Source organism: Heptranchias perlo, chromosome 23 (assembly GCF_035084215.1).
Source record: "Heptranchias perlo isolate sHepPer1 chromosome 23, sHepPer1.hap1, whole genome shotgun sequence".
Classification (NCBI taxonomy): Eukaryota; Metazoa; Chordata; class Chondrichthyes; order Hexanchiformes; family Hexanchidae; genus Heptranchias; species Heptranchias perlo.
Genome location: NC_090347.1, coordinates 24,623,102 through 24,644,544, shown reverse-complemented (window position 1 = coordinate 24,644,544; position 21,443 = coordinate 24,623,102).

Here is a 21,443-nt window from a genome sequence, read left to right as displayed (position 1 = left end):
GTCCACCTTGTTAGTGAGCTCCTCAAAAATTCAACTAGATTAGTCAGACATGGCCTATCCTTCACCAATCCATGCTGACACACTCAGCTCATACTTGTTCAAATGCTCAATCACTCTGTTCCTGACATTCCAGTAGCTTCCTTACAATTGTGTTAAACTGACAGGTCTGTAGTTTCCTGGTTTCTCCCTCCCTCCAGTCTTAAATAATGGAGTGACATTTGCAACTTTTCAATCCAAAGGCATAATTTCAGAATCTAGAGAGCTTTGCAAAATTATGACTAATGCATCTGCAATTTCTGCACATGTTTCTTTGAATGCCCTAGGGTGGAAACCATCAGGTCATGGAGATTTGTATACCTTAAGTCCCATTATTTTCTCCATTACTGTTTTTTAACTTATATTAAATCCACTAAGTTTCTCCCCTTGACTTATTTTTAGGTTCCCTTATACTGCTGGTATTTTGTGCTCTTCCTCCAATATGAAAATGGATACAAAGTATTCATTTAACAAATCTGCTATTTCCTTATTATTCATTATAGTATCACCTGCATCAATCTTTAATGGGCCCTTATTACTCTCTAGAGAGACGAGAGAAGCTGGGGTTGTTCTCCTTAGAGCAGAGAAGGTTATGGAGAGATTTAATAGAGCTGTTCAAAATTATGAAGGGTTTTGATGGAGTAAATAAGGAGAAACTGTTTCCACTGGCAGAGGGCTCAGTAACCAGAGGACACAGATTTAAAGTAATTGGCAAAAGAACCAGAGGGGAGATGAGGAGAAATTTTTATATACAGCGAGTTGTTATAATCTGGAATGCACTGCCTGAAAGGGTGGTGGAAGCAGATTCAATAATAACTTTCAAAAGGGAATTGGATATACACTTGAAAAGAAAAAAATTGAGGTTTAATTGGATAGCTTTTTCAAAGAGCCGGCACAGGCACGATGGGCTGAATGGCCGCCTTCTGTGCTGTATGTTTCTATGATTCTGTGATTCTCTTAATATATTTATAAAAAGGTTTACCGTTAGCTTTAATATCTCTTGCAAGTTTTTGTTCATACTTCCTTTTTTGCACTTACCGTGACAAGTTGACGGAGCCCAATGTGATGTCTTCTTGCAAGGGCCGATAGGTGCTATTCAGTGAGGAGTAAACTGTCTGAGAATTTCTTTTTCACAATATGTTTGAAAGGGGGTGCTGAAGAGGAAAAACTTTTTCCTCATTGTTTTTAAGAGTGTAGCAACCACAAAATAATGACTGAAGATATTTGCAAACTTTCCTAGTTTTATTTTCTCATTTTCTTTCCCATTTTTAGAGATATTTTTAGAACTTGCCCCTTCCCCTTTTGGCAAAAGCAGCGAAACAGTAGATGACTGTACAGTGGGACCTGATTTTCAACATATTTTAGTCCAACACTCAAACTCTGTTTCTTGTGTTAATGTGGTTTCAACAGTATTGCTAAACTTCTATGTTTTCATTACAGAATTTTGTTCAACTAAAATGCTTAATGGTGCCTTGGCATATATTTGCATGACAATATTTAGCACTGACCAGAATAAAATTCTACAAAAATTGTGCAGGTCAGCAATATCTTTGAAACCACGTGTAGCAGGATGAATTTTTTAAAAAATGATTGTAGCCCTTTGTTAGACTCGAACCTCTGAATCTTTAGTGTAGTTAGTTGAGGAAGAGAGACTTATTATTTTATCACCATCCTGCTTATACCACATTTGTATTTTTTACATGCTGCCTTCATTTCTTCAACAAGTGCAATGTTTGATTCAGCTAAATAGTTTATTCTGTGAAAATAATGTGCTCCACCTAATGCATAGTGACAACTACACTATCTCTGACATGTTTTTCCACAGACAAAGGCAGTGTCAAGTTCAGTTCAGGTCTGTGATGATTTAGCTGATCTTAGCTTTACTGGTGGTTTGGACACTACAATTAGCCTCAGCAGGACTTGGCTAGCGAGGGGTGGTGGGTGGGGGAAGAGAAATCAGCTGCTGGTCACTATCTAGTGAGCCCCAGTGAAAAGTACATGGATGTCATCGTTGGGTAAGGACAGCACTGTGCTCATTTGCGACGCCCTTCCCCGCAGCTTAATTATACCCTCTGAAACTCATGGTCTTTGCTCACATGTGAAGTGTAGCCACTTGGCCAGGGTATCAGAGACTGTCAGCACCCATGTAGCCAAACTAACCTTATGGGAAGGACAGGAAGAAAAGGAGAGTAAATTAAAGGAAAAGTAGCATAAATAAGCAAATGGTCAGGCTGCAGCTCTCTCTCGCCAATCTATTGTGTGCAGTGATCAAGCTGTTTAGTTCAAAAGCCACAATAATGAGCCACTCTGTGTGGGAAGTTCAAATACTGGTGGAAGAGAAGCTTCCCTTCCTTTCATCAGTGAAAATTTGTACAGGTCGCCAGAAACAGATTGATCAGTATATGAGTTCTTTATTACTCACTACTTAAGCACAATTCATTCATGACACAGATCTACGTTGAGCTAAAAAGCACTCAACTCATTCATTTTCATCTTTGCTTTTCTTTATATTTGTTGAGAGAGATGAGGAGCTGTACTCACCCTTGCTGCTTTTGAGGTTAATGAACCTCATCCTACACTGAACCCAGTGATGCTGCTGGCACTGACCCTCTTAGCCACCTCTGTACAGACCTGCTGGATAGTTGCCCTGGGGATGCACCTGCAGGTGCTGGGAAACAGTGCCTCCCTCCTTGCCCTGATCTCCTCCACCAAGACCTCCAGGGGGGCATCAGAAAACCCACAGAATTGTCTCCACGTTGTTGCAGAAAATCTGGCATCAGGGAAGGCAACCTCGCTTTAAGAGGTGCATTCCCAATTTAAGTAGGTCTTGGGAGGCCCTGGAATTAAAATTCCTCTGTGCCTCGCACTGACAACGCATGAGGAAATATCGCGTGTCTCGATCCTGTTTGCCTGGGTTAAAATAGGGACTTTAGTTTCAAACAAGAAGGCAGCTAAAATAATGCCTTAAGTAAAATCACTATAGCCACATCTTATCAAATGGTGCAATAATCGGACTGCCATTGGCTCGAACAGGAAAGTTGAATTCTTTTCATCCGCATTCTAATAATTTCAGCTTATAACTACAAAAGTCAGAAAGATACAATGGAAATGTACATCAACTGTGCTAAATTTAAGATAAGAAAGACTTGCATTTATACAATCCTTAATCATCTCGCTAAGAAACATCTTGAACCACTTCCTATACAATGAATTATTTCGAAGTACAATGGCTGTTGGTATGTAGGGAAACGGGGGAGTCAAATTACATAATATTTTGTTAAATAATTTGAAATTAATATTGGGTGTGAAAAATGCAAGGGAGGGAAACCACTGTGTCTAAAGCAAATATTTTAGGCCTTTTTGAATTTTAAAAATTAATATCCTTGCAGTTTGGAAATCAAAAATGTTGACCCCAATGTTCCTGCCCCTTCTGCCCAGATGCTAGGCGGTCGAGTGCACCCAAAGCCTCCTAACATGACGTGAACCTGCCTGTACTTCTTGTTTCAGCTCATTAGCATTGTCCTGACATGCCTCTTGCAATGTACCTCCCCCTGGCAAGGGCCTCCACCTAGAATTGGGAGGGGAAATTCAACAATTACTATGGGCCTGAGAGGGATAATGCCTCCCAGATGTGATGCCTTTCAGAACAGCAGCCAGAAGGCTTCCAGCCCCAAGAATTTTCCTCCAGATCCTACAAAAATGGTAGCATTTTACCTTTTTCAGCCTTTGTGGCCTTGCTGCTTGCCTCTCAGATCCTTTGATCTGAACATAACTGGGTGAAGGGCATAATGCCTACTTCATCCTGTACTCTACCAAATGGGTGCCTGCCCATCAAAGAGAGAGGAAGATGAGGCAGAGGGTGCTGCGAGTCCACTTCCACCTCATTTGCATGTGCTTGCCCCACTTGTGCTTGCTTCAGGTGCAAGCACTCCATTCTCCCTTTGGAGGAATCACCACAAATCCCAACACATCAGAGCTTGGCAACGCAACGTAATGGATCTCTGAGCCATTTTCTTCTGCTTTGTATCCAGACACTGACTGTTCCAAGGTACAAAAGAGGAAAACAAGGGCCATTATTTCATCTACATATGGAATTATGGTTAGATATTAGTGTGTAACAAGACTGAAATTTAAAGAGTGATTCTAATGACATCTAAACAACGGGACTAATGTATCCTATTTTACCATCACTCTAGAATTTCTAATTTTGTATGATGTAATATGGAATGAAATGAAAACACTGCTAATGATTATTAAAAGGGCACAAATATATGGATTGGAGACAATTGTGATGCCATTTCTGCAGATTAATAAACCATGTCATTCACAAGACAGTATAATTAGTTTGCAATGTTACAGGGGAATTAAAAACTTGGTATGTATTAATAATTATAAATGATACATTTGCAATTTGAGAATTGCAAAAGAAACAATATTAACCATTTGAAGACAATTCCCTTATTGCATTCTTTAAAAATTAGAACAGAGTTATTTTTTACTATGGTGATGAAATGCTGTTGACAATTAAGGTTTAGTTGAATGCATAACAAAAAGGTACAACTGCTTTTATTACAATGCAAAGGGACATCAATAAGATGTGCAGCAGAGAGTCGAGCCTATGATTAATTATTTTCTATCCAAGAAACTCCATCTTTAAAATTATAATTTAAATATGTGATCAAATTGATTTTGAAATGATCATCAATATTTTGATTAAATACCTTACAAAATCATTTTGTAGAAGGGGCCCAGACTGGATTTTCTGCATTGTTCCTGGTGCAGGCAGCAATCTGGTACAATTTTTATTGTTTTTTTCTTCTGTGTGTCATCGGTTGCCTAGGTTACATCAGCCTTCAGTATCTCACTCTGCTTTATAATCCTCGTGCCATAGAAATTTGTTGCATTCACGTCTGCGGTATTTTTCAAATATATTTTTGAGCGTTAAACCTATAATAGATTTTTTTTTTTAAAAACTGTATCTCTTTTCTCTGCAACATTATGGCCCAGAGTTTGCAGGGAAAATAATGACGAGTTAAATGCGCACACCATTATTAGTGTGTAAATAACCCATCGATTTGTGCCGAAGGAAAGATACCCCGTGAGTTGCGAATCGGGAACTCGCTGTCAACCTCCCCATGAGTTTCAAGAAATTGCTGCATTTGTGCTGTTAAGACGAATTAAACTCGCTGCAGAAGGTTTCGGTTGGTACTCAACAATGTAAGGACCCTTTTAATGACGAGATTTATGTTCCTGTAATGCCTTTCCGGCCAAGAAAGGAACAGTTGAAACTGTGGAATCTTATTCCTGCAGATAGTAAATTGTTCCAAGAGGTTTTTAAAATGTAGTATTTCAAATTTTTTTAATGACTTTTCCTTAGTCACTTTTTCTCTCTCTTAATCCACTCTTTTTTTCTCCCTCTATTCCTATTTCGAATTCGACTCTAATTCACCCTATTTCTTCTCCATTGTTCCTCTGTTTCTTTCTCTATCCTTAAATCTCTTTGGTTAAGGAGATAGACTGTTGGTCCCATCGTTCACCAAGGTCCCAGATGTCCCATCCCGCCGTTGCCAGCTCACACTTCCAGCAATTTGCAGCTCAAAAATCTTTCGAGTTGAAGGGTGAGGAAAAGAATCTAACAAATGGGGCACGCCACAAGATGCCCCGTTACAGAAAATTCTGAGCCATTAAGATTATCATGAAAAGTATTGCAAAGTAAGTGCATTATTTTTAGTACAGATAGTGGGGGAAAAATTGGATAAGGGTCCGTTCTGAGCGATGGTAGATGCGCTACCACCCCGCGCCGAACGGACCCTCCGCAGGCAGCATGTGAAATTCGTGCTGCCTGCTTCTTACCCTGAAATCTCCGTGCAGCAAGCGCAGCCCTCGCTGCTGAGAGGCTGAACGGAGAATGAGGAAGTTGAAAATCGGGTGTGGCCAGCGCACGTCATCAGCTGCCTGCACTACTTGAAGATGCAGGCACATTTCTAATGGCAGATACGTAGCCAAGGAGGAGAAGGGAGAATGGCATCACAAGTAGCTGCACCAGCAAGAGAGCGGGCACCAAGATTCTCGGATGATGCTCTGGTGGAAGGGGTGGAGCGGAGGAGGGCAGCATTGTACCCGCAGGGTGGCCGGAGACCGTCTAGACTGCAGCTGCGTAGGCATTGGCAGGCCGTGGCACAGGAGGTGAATGCAAGGAATATTGCAGCACGCACGTGGGTGCAGTGCTGCAAGAAATTAAATGACGACATGAGTGGTCAAGGTGAGTGAATGCAAGTGTCAAGTGGCACATCCTACCAACTGCACCAATACTCCATGCACAACACCTCCCGTCACTCACCCACCAACCCACCAACAAACACTGCCCATCCATACGCAATGCTGCATCTCACACGCACATAATACCACACTTGCAGGCCATACAACCACCACTCAAGTCAAACAAACTGGCAGCTATTCGACCATGACAGGCAAATCACCCACACACCTTGCAGGACATTCACTGACACATTGTCCTCTATCTTGCAGGAGAAGGTGGCGTATAACACCCGCCAGCAGGAGGGACCTGAGGCTGGACAGGCACGTCTACACGTCCTCACCCCCCTAGAGGAGACGGTGCTGCGGATCATTGGGGGCCATTGCTGCAGCCGTTGCAACGTGCCGCGCTGGAGGACCCGGTCAAGGGGGGTTTCTGCATATCTAATGATCCTTCTCCTTTTCCACATCTGTCTCCTCCCATAATCAATTATGACTCATGTGCTGCAGATGCTGTCAGCACACACCACTTACTTGCTCCTCTCCCCACTCCACAACTCAGCCTGTTTCCCTTTGTCATTGCAGATATCCAAGAACACGTGGCAGCAGCCGAGGAGGGGGAGGGGGAGGGGGAGGAGGACACTGAAGCCACACCGTCACTCGATCTGACACTTGCTTTCACCAGCTCAGAGACTGACACTGCGCGTCCTTTAGAGGTTAGGTTAGAGGAGGGATCTGCACGTGGTGAGACACCGAGCACAAGTGCGCAGGAGCTGGGGCGGAGAGAACGGATACCACAGGAGCCAACTCGCCGGAGGGTGAGGTCGCTCACTAGTTCTGCTGCAGAGGAGTCAGATGAGGACTTTGATGGGCCAGGCTACAGAAAACGGCTGATGGGCATGCACCAACAAATGCTTGGGGCACTGGAAAGCCTGCCAGAAAGCCTGCACATAATGAGAGGGGACATGGAGGAGTCCAGCTCCAACTTGGCGCAGAGCTTGGAGCCCATCCTTTCCAACATGGAACGGGTGGTCACCTCCATCAGCGCACCTGTGGAACCCACCATGATGCAGCATCTAATGACTGATATCACGGCATCCATTGCAGCACAAACATCTGCCATCCAAGGTCTGACTGCTGCATTGGAAGCTCAGACTGCTGCTATCATGGCTCTGGGGACCACTGTGGAACGGGGCTTCCAGGGCATCACAGCACTCCAGCAATCCGTTCTCCAGCCGATCACCAGGAGTGTTGAGGCACCGCCCCAGGAGAGTGGCAGTGGCGCCATGGCAGTCGGACCTGCTGTCCTCTCTCAGGACGACAGCATTCCTGCTCCCACCCCTGCCACTCCTCCAGTGCCCCTGTTGTTGCCTGTCGGCCAGCCAGGCCAGACTACTACAGCCAATGCTGAGATGGTGCAGTCTGAAGCCGGGCCCTCCAGGCCCAGAGCTGCTCGAGGTCATCCTCCAAGGCCATCTTGACGTTCCCCCATTGAAAGTCAGCAGCCTTCCACCACCCATGCTGCGGCCACTGGGGAAGCAGCTCGTAGGAGCACTAGGAGAGGTACAGGCACTAAGGGAATGCACAAGGGTGAATAGTTCTGTTATGTTTGCATATTTTCATTTATTAATCCATAAATGAGAGTTTGACTTGGCATTTGGTGGTGGTTTTTATTCATGCAATGAGCTGAGAGGGACACCAATGTGTAATCTGATGGAGGGCGATTTGATTGTCTTGTGGGAGGGGAAAGTTGGGGAATGTAGGACTGTTGGTGAGTTGGGGGATGTAGTTCCAATTATTGATAGCGGGCACGGATCAGGCGAGCACGCAGAGCCCTTGCAGACATGGCGTGTGGTTTCTGCTGCACCCTTGTGTCCTCCTCCACTTCCTCTAAAAGCTCCATCCCCTCCTCCTGCTCCTCCTCAGCCTCTTCTTCCTCCTGCTCCTCCGCCTCTTCCTCCTCAGCCTCCTCCTCCTCCACCTCTGGCACAGGATCTTCTGCAGTCATTGGTGGCAAAGGCTGGCCCTCATGATGGTGAGGTTGTGCAGCATGCAGCAGACCACCATGAATCTGCCCACCTGCTAGGGGAGTACTGCAGGGCTCCTCCAGACCAGTCTAGGCAGCAGAAGCGTTGTTTGAGGAGGCCTATAGTGTGCTCCATGATGTTGTGTGTGGCAGCATGGCTCTCATTATAAGCCTGCTGTGCACGTGTGCATGGATTCCTGACGGGTGTCATGAGCCACGTCATGAAGGGATAGCCCTTGTTCCAACTAGCCAGCCTTTGACTTGCCAAGTCGGATGAAAGATAGCTGGCACGTTGGACTGCCGTGTGACGAAGGTTTCGTGACTACTCCCAGGGTAGCGGGCATCGACCTCCAAGATGCGATGCGTGTGGTCGCACACCAGCTGCACGTTGAGGGAGTGGAAGCCCTTTCGGTTGACGTTGACGGCCGAGTTGATGTGCGGGACATGCAGGGCAGTATGTGTGCAGTCCATGGCACCCTGCACCATGGGGAAGCCAGCAATGCGGGCGAACCCCCGTGCTCACTCGTTCTGATTGTCTCTGTCGAGAGCAAAGGTGATGAACCTGTTCCTCATGTGGTACAGTGCGTCTGTGACATCCCTTATGCAGGGCTCCTCCAGTCTGGATGAGCACTGCATACTGCGAGATGTTGCACATGTCGCCAGCAGAGGCCTGAAATGCTCCTGAGCCGTAGAAATTCAGCACCACGGTGACCTTCACAGCCACAGGCAATGCTGTCCTCGCCCTGCTCTGTGGCTGCAGTTGTGGCCGCACCAGTTGACAGATCTCGCTGTCAGCTTCCTTGGTGAACCTTAGGCGTCGAATGCAATCCTCCTCGGTCATGTTGAGGTAAGAGAATTGATCTCTGAAGGCCCTCATTGGGTAGGGCCTCCTGCTCAGTGCCCTGCGCCCCCTTGTCCTCCGTCTCCTCACAGCTTGACCCGCTAGGCGTGGCCTCTCTGCATGCTCCCAGTTATGCCCCAACGGGGGCCCTGACAGACCGCCCATGGTTGGCAGGAATGTTGTTCCACCAGGGTTGTAGTTTTCCGACCCGTAAGGCAATACCTGCCAAAGCACTCTCAAAAGTAGCGTAGGAACTCTGAATAAGAATAGGGAGCTTCAAAAAACACTTCCTACTCCTCCAGCAGTCAGAAACAATAATCCAGCAACTAAGCTGCAAAACCTGCATGGCCCTTTAAATAGTGCTGGTGGGAGGTCCTTCAGGCACTGTAAGAAACGTTTAGATGGTTGGGGATAAGACTGTGCGTTGAATTGAGCATTAAGGTCCAAAATTGTGTGTATCACTTTAAATCAATGTTGCAGGAAACGTGCGTGCGCGCGCATCCAAGACGCCATCTTGGATGTCGGAGGGACCGTGTAGCGATGAAACAACGGGCACCACACGGCCCAATTTAGCGCCCACAATGTTTGAAGCTTAGGACTCGCATTATCCTCTTGACTGCAGTGGAAATCAACTACTTCAAATTATTTAAACAGCAATCTTTGAGGCTACCCAGGATAATAATTGTTTTTTAAAAGTAACTACATGATAAACAGCATTCTTAAGATAAGAGGAGTAATTTTCAGCTTTGATAAGGGGTAGAAAACTGACAGTATAGGAACAGAGGTGCATAAAGTTACCTCCAGAGACTTATTTTTCTGGAAGAATCTTTAATATTGAAAATATATGTCTGGAAATTTCTGTTTGCAACATTAGCAAACAAATGCTTAATGCATTTGTATGGTATTCCCCTCTCCACTATTTTAAAGCAGGTTTACTTTAGGTGGGAAATACCTCCACTAAAATAACAGGCAGAAGAATGTCATGTCAACATTTGACGTATTCACCTGATAATATCAGCAACGTTCATTTCTAGGCTATATAGAGAACAGGTTTGTGCATCTCTCATTCATGCTACAATCCAGTGAACCACATAGTCAAGAAATGCTTAAATCACTCAACGTTAACGAATCACATTATTTTTGTACTTACTATATGTTTGGGAAAAAAAGACCATCACTAATGTAGTAATAGGGCATAAAACAGATAAAATATATCTTTACCATCCCAGAAATGTGCAAAAGAATTGTTGTAGTTCTATCAAAATAGAAAGCCCCAGCATTCACAGTGGATATTTTCTGCTGCATTATTAGTTATAAATAAAAATAAGAGATACACCTTCGTAGGTTTCATCAGTAGCTGTTCCCATGGACAGTTTGGCTTTTTTATGAAGTAAGCTTAAGCAATTCCTGTTGTTCGACCAAATTTCACAGCACATGTTTTAGACTAAACAGCATTCTGTATCATTGAGGATAAATACACCCAACATTCTTATGGAAATTACTCATGCTGCTATATGGACAAAATATTAATTCCAGGACACTATGGTATATAGTGAAAACAAATATATAACATTTAAAAGGAACGTTCTTTGTGAAGACTGGAGTAAACACAATTTAAAAGCTCTTTTATTTCCCATTGCTTTGAAAATAGCTAAAAAGTTGACTTTAAACAGTGACTTTGTTTGTACCTTTTATCTGATTTTATCGAGGGCAAAAGTTCAAATTCAACCTTCACTGTTACTCAGTCGAAGAATTTCAGCAATTCCCAGCTGGCCAAATAGACAAGGTCACTAAGCTCCTTCACTAAGCTCCTTCACAAAGTAGAGGAAAAAATTCAGTACCAATCCCACCCTGCTACACCTGTTGACCAATCACATAGTGACAAGTGGTGGAAACCAGAGAGACATCAATGGCTCAGAACACTCCTCCCATTAATTTTTCAAGAAAAGTGTTTGCACACGGTAGCTGCAGGGAATCAGAAGGATGTAATATATACCCTGTATGGCCACTCAGTATCAAATCAGGGCAATAAATACTAGCCTGGCCAACGACACTTGCATCCCAAGACTGAATTAAAACACATATATATATTCAATTAAGTTGCTTTAAGAAATTGTTCCCATTGTGATCGCATCAGCAGGCTTCAGGATACATACATGTCAATCTAGAAAACTCTCAAAAGCTGGAAACTGGCTTCAAAAAAAATTGACTCAGCCTCCAAAAAAAGCTGACCACTTAAACAAACAGCATCTCAAAATTTTTTACATCACTTAGTCTCACCAGTATAACTTACACGGTTAGTCGCTGCAATATATCTCCTCCTGAAGGTTTGAATTATTTACATACCACTAGGTGCCATTCTTTCACAAGCCATTGTGGTAGCCATATGATCACGTGTACAATCTCTGCATACGCTCAGAAAGGAATGGCAAAGTATTCTGGGATAACCTAAGCCAACCAGAAGCATCTATTTTTGTCAGCAAACACTGACAGTGGACACAACAATGCAAATGCTGACAGTTGGCATATATGAGGACATGAAAGTATACTCCAACCCCAGATAATGCCAAAAGTGCAAATGAGGCTCAATACTGTTGCTGATCATATATTCACATCTGTACTGGGATCACATGATAAGCTAATTTGAGCTATCATCTGTACAGCTGTCATGTGCATAGTAACTCCCTATATTTCAGCATTGTTGGTGCTTACGTGCCTCTTCCAGAAGTAGTGGAATTGCGTAGTACAGAATTGTATGTTGCCCTTTAAATGGTTGAACATGTGTCATCTACTTGTGTTCTGCAAGTGTACAGGTTAATTAGGCTTAGTGTAATCCAATGTAGACAGGAGCCTGCAGCCCAGACCACCCAAAGTCTGACAACTCATTAGTAAAGCTGTGATCTGAGGAGTGATGTGTCAGTGGGGAGATCCTCTTTTAATCTCAGAGACCTATTTATAGTCGGTCAAAGTAAAAAGCACACAATCCTAATTTAGGATCATTATAATGATTGATGCCGTGACAAATTGCAAAACGAAAAATACATTTTATTCTTCAACACTTGTGTTAAATTGCAGCAAATAACCCACAGAGAACAAATGCATAAAAATGCACAAGGTCACCCATATTCCAGAAGTGTGTGAAAGCTATAACTGATGAAATTAAGAGGCTGCAATTCACAGCAGACCACATTCAATGATGAAAAATAAATCCCTGCATTTTTGAAGCTGCACTAATGATCAGCACAAGTCTCAGAAAATCTTCAAATTTCATTTAAACTTGACCCTCACTGGATCTTGCAGCTTTCTTGCTGCTTTCTCACTGGTATCAGCATTTTGTGAATTATCAGGCCTCCAGAACTAGCCTGCTTAAAGTTAATTTATCATTTTTATTTGACAAGTTATTGCTATGTTTACATTTTTATTGGTGCATTAATTTTAAATTTTGTTTATTTCTGATTTATTGCATTGAAAGACCTATCTCTGATTCTGTTATCTTACTTCCTATAACAATCTTGCTTCACTTGCAGCAACAAAATTGCTCAGGATGGGATTTCCTTTGGGGGTTGCATTGTACCAAAGAAGTTTACAGTACAGAAGGAGGCCGTTCAGCCCATCATGTCTGTGAGACTCTTTGCTAGAGTCATCCAAAACTAACGCCACCACCCTGTTCTCTCTCTCCAGCCCTGTCTCTTCCTCTGCTTTAAATATTTATCTATTTTTCTCTTAAAACTGCAGTGGTCGCTGCCTCAACCACTTCCTGTGCAAAGCAATTCATGCTCCAACAACCATTTGTATAAAGAAATTTATCCTAACCTCTCTCTTCGTAACAATTTTAAATTGGTGACTCCTTGTCACTGACTTCCCCAATCAGAGAAAATAGTCTTTCTCTATTCACTCCATCAAAGCGTATCATAATTTCAAAAACGTTAAATCAATCCCCTCAGCTTTTTCTGCTCCAGTGAAAATGCTCCCAGTATCTGAATCTCTACAGACCCATTCTTAGCCCTGGACCTGCATATGTCAGAGCAGATGGTACCTTCTCCGCATATCAGAGAGAGGACTCTTCCATCTCCTGGAGGACAACCAACAGACAACTTTGTGACCCAGAAGTGGCTATTCACTTGGGCATTAAGGTCAATACTGCATGTAACTTTTGTACCACTGGATCCTTCCAAGTCGTCACCAGTGACAAATGCTAAAACAATCAGTTGGCTGTTCATAGAAGTATCATGCAAATGTCAGGGGCAACCTGTTGATTATTTTCCTTTGAAACAGATACATCAACTCAACTGGACACAGAACTGTTCTGGGATGGCATGGCATAATGACATTTGCAACGATGCCACACAAGACAAATTGTAAAATTTACCAGCGTTGAAAAGCATTCAATACATTATCCCTAGGATGGACATCCAATTACATTGTGAATTTTTCATTAAATTTCCAACCTCACCTGCCTTATTGGGAAAGTTTCACACGTGCCTTTGCTTCACTGTGCACTTTGGACTCTGACCATGCTTATAGTGGCGTCTGGGATCTGGAATTAGGGTGTGAAACAGAAACGGCTGAGTGCACTGGATACAGCAAAGGCTATGGGCCCCGACAACATCCCGGCTGTAGTGCTGAAGACTTGTGCTCCAGAACTAGCTGCACCTCTAGCCAAGCTGTTCCAGTACAGCTACAACACTGGCATCTACCAGACAATGTGGAAAATTGCCCAGGTATGTCCTGTCCACAAAAAGCAAGACAAATCCAATCCGGCCAATTACCGCCCCATCAGTCTACTCTCAATCATCAGCAAAGCGATGGAAGGTGTCGTCGACAGTGCTATCAAGCGGCACTTACTCACCAATAAGCTGCTCACCGATGCTCAGTTTGGGTTCCGCCAGGACCACTCGGCTCCAGACCTCATTACAGCCTTGGTCCAAACATGGACAAAAGAGCTGAATTCCAGAGGTGAGGTGAGAGTGATTGCCCTTGACATCAAGGCAGCATTTCACCGAGTGTGGCACCAAGGAGCCCTAGTAAAATTGAAATCAATGGGAATCAGGGGGAAAACTCTCCAGTGGCTGGAGTCATACCTAGCACAAAGGAAGATGGTAGTGGTTGTTGGAGGCCAATCATCTCAGCCCTAGGACATTGCTGCAGGAGTTCCTCAGGGCAGTGTCCTCGGCCCAACCATCTTCAGCTGCTTCATAAATAACCTTCCCTCCATCATAAGTTCAGAAATGGAGATGTTCGCTGATGATTGCACAGTGTTCAGTTCCATTCGCAACCCCTCAGATAATGAAGTAGTCCGAGCCCACATGCAGCAAGACCTGGACAACATCCAGGCTTGGGCTTATAAGTGGCAAGTAACATTCGTGCCAGACAAGTGCCAGGCAATGACCATCTCCAACAAGAGAGCGTCTAACCACCTCCCCTTGACATTCAATGGCATTACCATCACCGAATCCCCCACCATCAATATCCTGGGGGTCACCATTGACCAGAAGCTTAACTGGACCAGCCATATAAATATTGTGGCTACAAGAGCAGGTCAGAGGCTGGGTATTCTGCGACGAGTGACTCACCTCCTGACTCCCCAAAGCCTTTCCACCATCTACAAGGCACAAGTCAGGAGTGTGATGGAATACTCTCCGCTTGCTTGGATGAGTGCAGCTCCAACAACACTCAAGAAGCTCGACATCATCCAGGACAAAGCAGCCTGCTTGATTGGCACCCCATCCACCACCCTAAACATTCACTCCCTTCACCACCGGCGCACCGTGGCTGCAGTGTGTACCATCCACAGGATGCACTGCAGCAACTCGCCAAGGCTTCTTCGACAGCACCTCCCAAACCTGCGACCTCTACCACCTAGAACGACAAGAGCAGCAGGTACATGGGAACAACACCACCTGCACGTTCCCCTCCAAGTCACACACCATCCCGACTTGGAAATATATTGCCGTTCCTTCATCGTCGCTGGGTCAAAATCCTGGAACTCCCTTCCTAACAGCATTGTGGGACAACCTTCACCACACGGACTGCAGTGGTTCAAGGCGGCTCACCACTACCTTCTCAAGGCCAATTAGGGATGGGCAATAAATGCTGGCCTCGCCAGCGACGCCCACATCCCATGAACGAATAAAAAAAAACAGAAATGCTTCTCTGGGATACCAAAGCTGGTGAGTACCATTAGCCAATTTGCAAAATTATTTGGCTGTCCAACTTATTCCATATAAATCTTACGCAATATAGCAATAAAAACTTATGTTTTAGTATTATACAGTAAATCCTGCTGACACTCTGCATCAATCAGTTTGTAAAACTCAAATGTCTCAGTCCTGTCTCACCTAATTTTTCACATTGAAAAACTTCCTTCAGCATTTCATCATGCCAGCAAAACTCACTATCCACAGTGAAAGATAAGAATCCAAAAGACACAACTTACCTTGCAGCAATATAAAATAAAAACAATAAGCAACAACTCTTTGTAGTGATAACAGAACATAAAAGCCTGATTCCCTTTTGTTCTTTCCCTGCCCCTCTTTTCCCTGGCTCTGTACTTGCTTAAAAGCTGTTCATCTCTAACATCTTCTGGTTCTGATGAAAGGTCATCGACCTGAAACGTTAACTCTAGTTCTCTCCCCACAAATGCTGCCTGACCTGCTGAGCGTTTCCAGCATTTTCTGTTTTTATTTCCATATTGATTTTGGAAGTTAGTCCAGGTATCATTGTTACTGTGTAAAACCAAGATGTTAATAAAATTGTTACGGTTTGTTATTACGGATCTTAAAATCCTGGATACTGTGCTGTGATGATGCTGCTTTTGTCTAAAGCAAAGGAAAAAAAGCATTTCTGATTGAAGTTCATTGTTAATGATAAAATCTGTTCAATAAATCAATAGAAAACCAAGTGCCTGTAATTCATCACTGTGAATATCTCCTGTGAAATCTGATAGTTCAAAAGTTCCATTCAACTAAAAACCCCTTAATCATTGAGTCTAACTGGTGGTAAACCTGTTCTTCTTCTTCACATACATCATCTCATTTTCAATTGCATAACCAGATGTTAAACAATAAACGCTTGTAATAGTATTCTTTGGCTTTGCAACTCGTGCTAAATACTGGCATTCATCTAGAAGTGTTCGTGGGAGGAGGGGCAGATCAACACAAGGAAAAGACGTCAGCCGTGGCTCAGTTGGTTGTACGTTCGCCTCTGAGTCAGAAGGTCATGGGTTCATGTCCCACTCCAGAGACTCGAGCACATAATTTAGGCTGGCACTCCAGTGCATTACTAAGGGAGTGCTACACTGACAGAAGTGCCGTCTTTTGGATGAGACGTTAAACCGAGGCCCCTTCTGCCCTGGATGTAAAAGATTCCATGACATTATTTCAAAGACGAGCAGGGGAGTGTCCTGGCCAATATTTATCCCTCAAGCACTAAAACAGTTTATCTGGTCATTATCTCATTGCTGTTTGTGGAACCTTGCTGAGCACAAATTGGTTGCCGCTACATTACAACAATGACTACGCTTAAGAAAAGTACTTAATTGGCTGTAAAGTGCTTTGGGATGTCCTGAGGTTGTGAAAGGCGCTATATAAATGCAAGTCTTTCTCGAATTGCAGTTGCTGTTGGATGGTCATAGAGTATAACTGAGATCACCACTCAATCGCCAGCCCCAGGAGATGATTGTGGTTTTGAAAGAAATGGAAGAAGTAAAATAATCTATTTAAAGCACTGAAGCAAATAAATAAAAAAGTTCTAAATGGTTATTTTCTAACCTAGGTCATTTTGGGTAGGAGTTTTTATTTTTGCAACACATGCACCGACTGTCAAGCAAAAAATGCAAATTTGCTTAAAAATCACATTTCTCACTTCATTTGCTTCAATTCTTTAGAGCTGATTGATATTCAGCCATCTGGTAGCTGCCCGTGTTTAATAAAATGTGATTCTAGTGAACCTAATTCCATCATTTCCACATTTATTAAGCTGAATGATAGACACTGTAATTTCTCAGTTAGTGAGATATTGTTTCACGTTTTAATGATCAAGTTTCTCATATCAACCCTGGGATCTCATGTCCAGGATACTGATTCCACAGTCGTCATCTCTTAATAGGAACACTCTTGTGGTGAGCAAAATGTTCACATTATCCAATTGATCCTCATTAGTAAATGCTCCAAGTTTTGGGAAGATTAATGAGTTCTGAACAAATACACCTAACAAAAATGGCCTTAGTGGAATATCTGAAGACTAACTGGCATAAGAACTTATGAATACTTACTTTGAGAAAAGGCCTGAGGCCATTAAAGCCTTTCCTTCTGCAAACCATGTTAACTCTGTCCTATCATGGAGTCCTCCCACCTTATTTAATCATCTGAAAGTTATGACAAATTTCCAAATTGTCTCTCAAAGTCTGGTGCTGTATTGAATGACACTGTACCACCTGTATATCTGAAAATAGCAACTGCATTGAAAGCTGAAGTATGCACCGATACAGCAATGAAAAGTGAATAGTAGATTGTCAGTCATTTGCATAATTAGTATTTAACAGTACATACGAACATATGAATTAAGAGCAGGAGTAGGCCATTCGGCCCCTCGAGCCTGCTCTGCCATTTGATAAGATCATGGCTGATCTGATTGTGACCTCAACCCTACTTTCCTGTCTACCTACTATAACCTTTGACTCCCTTGTTAATCAGGAATCCATCTAACTCAGCCTTAAAAATATTCAATGACCCTGCCTCCACCGCTCTCTGGGGAAGGGAGTTCTACAGACTCACGACCCTCTGAAAGAAAAAATTTCTCCTCATCTCCGTCTTAAATAGGAGACCCCTTATTTTTAAACTATGGCTCCTAGTTCCAGTCTCTCCCACAAGGGGAAACATCCTCTCAGCATCTACCCCTTCTAGTCCCCTCAGGATCTTATATGTTTCAATAAGATCACCTCTCATTCTTCGAAACTCCAGTGTATACAGGCCCAACTTGTCCAACCTTTCCTCATAAGATAACCCCCTCATCCCAGGAATCAGTCAAGTGAACCTTCTTTGAACCACTTCCAAAGCAATTATGTCCTTTCTTAAATAAGGAGACCAAAACTGCACACAGTATTCTAGATGTGGTCTCACCAATGCCCTGTACAACTGTAGCAAAACATCTCTACTTTTATATTCCATTCCCCTTGCTATAAATTACAACATTCCATTTGCCTTCCTAATCATTTGCTGTACCTGCATACTAACTTTTTGTGATTCATGTAGTAGGACACCCAGATCCCTCTGTACCTCAGAGTTCTGTAATCTCTCTCCATTTAAATAATATACTGCTTTTCTATTCCTCCTGCCAAAGTGGACAAATTCATATTTCCCACATTGTACTCCATCTGCCAAATTTTTGCCCACTCACTTAACCTATCTATATCCCTTTGCAGACTCCTTGAGGGTGATTCTAAACCCCAAAAACGGGTGTGTTGGGGGCGGGTGGGAGTTGAAAAAAGTTGTTTTTTGGGTCGCAACCGCAACCCGGCTTTATTTCTGGGTTTAACGTCAGCGCATAAAAGTACAGGCTTCCCACTGGGAATGCCAAATCCAACATTTTGCGGTTGCAACCCAAAAAAACAACTATTTTCAACTCCCACCCGCCCCCAACCCACCCGTTCTTGGGGTTTTAAATCATCCCCTTTATGTCCTCTTCACAATTTACTTTCCTTCCTACCTTTGTGTCATCAGCAAATTTAGCAACCATACATTCCCTTCATCCAAGTCATTGATATAGATTGTAAATAGTTGAGGCCCAAGCACTGATCCCTGTGGCACTCCACTCGTTACATCTTGCCAACCTGAAAATGACCCATTTATGCCTACTCTCTGTTTCCTGTTAGCTCACCAATCCTTTATCCATGCTAATATGTTACCCCCTACATCATGAGCTCTTATTTTGTATAGAAGCCTTTGATGTGGCACCTTGTCAAAAGCCTTCTGGAAATCCAAGTACACCACCTCCACAGGATCCCCTTTATCCACATTGTTTGTTACTTCCTCAAAGAACTCTAATAAATTCGTCAAACACGATTTCCCTTTCACAAAGCTGTGTTGACTCTGCCTGATTGCATTGAGATTTTCTAAGTATAAATTCTAATGCCAAATATAAAGTGCAAGATTGGTGATCAATTAATATATGCATTACTGAGATATTTCTTTATTGATTTATATTTCTGACATTTGGTCTGTTACTGGGGCCTCTGTTTTATACCGCTGATATGCTTATTTCTCTTTGTACCCCCCTAAGCACCTCACATGTGCTTCTGGAGGTTTCCTGAGCAGGGGAGCACAGTTAGTTTGCCTGGAACAGGTGGAATTATTTAAATGCAATGGCAATAATTTGGGAGTGATGCTGGTTGCTACCACAAAGGGTGCTGCTGCATTTGGGCCTCTGCCAAGCAGAGACCAAAGAAAATGAAGCCTGTCCTTTCATGAAGGTTGTGGGCAGCTTTCTCCTCCAAATCCAGACCAAAGAGATGATTTCAACATTAGAATTTAAGACAATGCCCAGCCTACATTCCGCCTGGAGTGAAAAGAGGAATTGAGAGCATGCAAGTTGTTGGAGGAGCGGATGAGAAAACGTACGAGAATGAAAAGAAGCGTTGGCCTTCATCTAGCACCAAGTTGCAGCTTCACTGACATGATAGTGAGAGGGTATAAATTGTGAGAGTTGGGTCCAGCTATTTGCTGCTGTGAGCAGTGTGCGTGCAAGCATATTACATGCATTCCTTTCCTTTCATACCAGCCACACTATGGTTCTATTAGGAGAGTTCCCGTCAGCTTGAAAAAAAAAGTCCACTTTTGGTATTTTTTTTATTCGTTCATGGGATGTGGGCGTCGCTGGCAAGGCCAGCATTTATTGACCGTCCCTAATTGCCCTTGAGAAGGTGGTGATGAGCCACCTTCTTGAACCGTTGCAGTCCATGTGGTGAAGGTTCTCCCACAGTGCTGTTAGGTAGGGAGTTCCAGGATTTTGACCCAGCGACGATAAAGGAACGGCGGTATATTTCCAAGTCGGGATGGTGTGTGATTTGGATGGGAACGTGCAGGTGGTGTTGTTCCCTTGTGCCTGCTGCCCTTATCCTTCTAGGTGGTAGAGGTCGTGGGTTTGGGAGGTGCTGTCGAAGAAGCCTTGGTGAGTTACTGCAGTGCATCCTGTAGATGGTACACACTGCAGCCATGGTGCGCCAGTGGTGAAGGGAGTGAATGTTTAGGGTGGTGGATGGGGTGCCAATCAAGCGGGCTGCTTTGTCCTAGATGGTGTCGAGCTTCTTGAGTGTTGTTGGAGCTGCAGTCATCCAGGCAAGTGGAGAATATTCCATCACATTCCTGACTTGTGCCTTGTAGATGGTGGAAAGGCTTTGGGGAGTCAGGGGGTGAGTCACTTGCTACAGAATACCCAGCCTCTGTAGCCACAGTATTAATGTGGCTGGTCCAATTAAGTTTCTGGTCAATGGTGGCCCCCAGGATGTTGATGGTGGGGGATTCGACGATGATAATGCCATTGAATGTCAAGGGGAGGTGGTCAGACTCTCTCTTGTTGGAGATGGTCATTGCCTGGCACTTGTCTGGCGTGAATGTTACTTGCCAATTGTCAGCCCAAGCCTGGATGTTGTGCAGATCTTGCTGCATGCGGGCACGGACTGCTTCAGTATCTGATGGCTTTTCTGTTGATGAAACTGGCCAATTTGTAATGTACCAACATAAGGGAGAAAACATGGAGATGATGGCTGAAATGATTACTGACAACCCAGCCCCACTCACCACTTGCATCCTAAACTACCATTAAAGGAATTTTCTTGGCATAAACCTATGACTTGGTGTGTGTTTAGAGGACTGAAGACAAACAAAGTATTTAATTTTTTAAAAACTGCTATATCCAGGCACAAAAAATTCCTTTCTGTGCTGTCAGGAGTCACTACAATCAGTTTCATGGAATATCCTTTCTTGTTGGCATTGTCTGTTGTTGTATCATCTAACTGTTTTCTTTGATGGGGAGCTAACTTATTTGTTTTACAGACTGTTCAGTATAGTGAAGCATTTCTTTATGTCTCAGACACGCAGCTGGCAAAATATACAAATTATACCACTTAATATACAAACTAAAATATTAATATTATAGAAAGGATGTAGAGGCATTGCAGAGGGTGCAAAAAAGATTCACAAGGATGATCCAGAACTGAGAAAATATCCTTATCAGGAAAGACTGAACAGGCTGGGACTCTTTTCTCTAGAAAAGAGCAGGTTGAGGGGT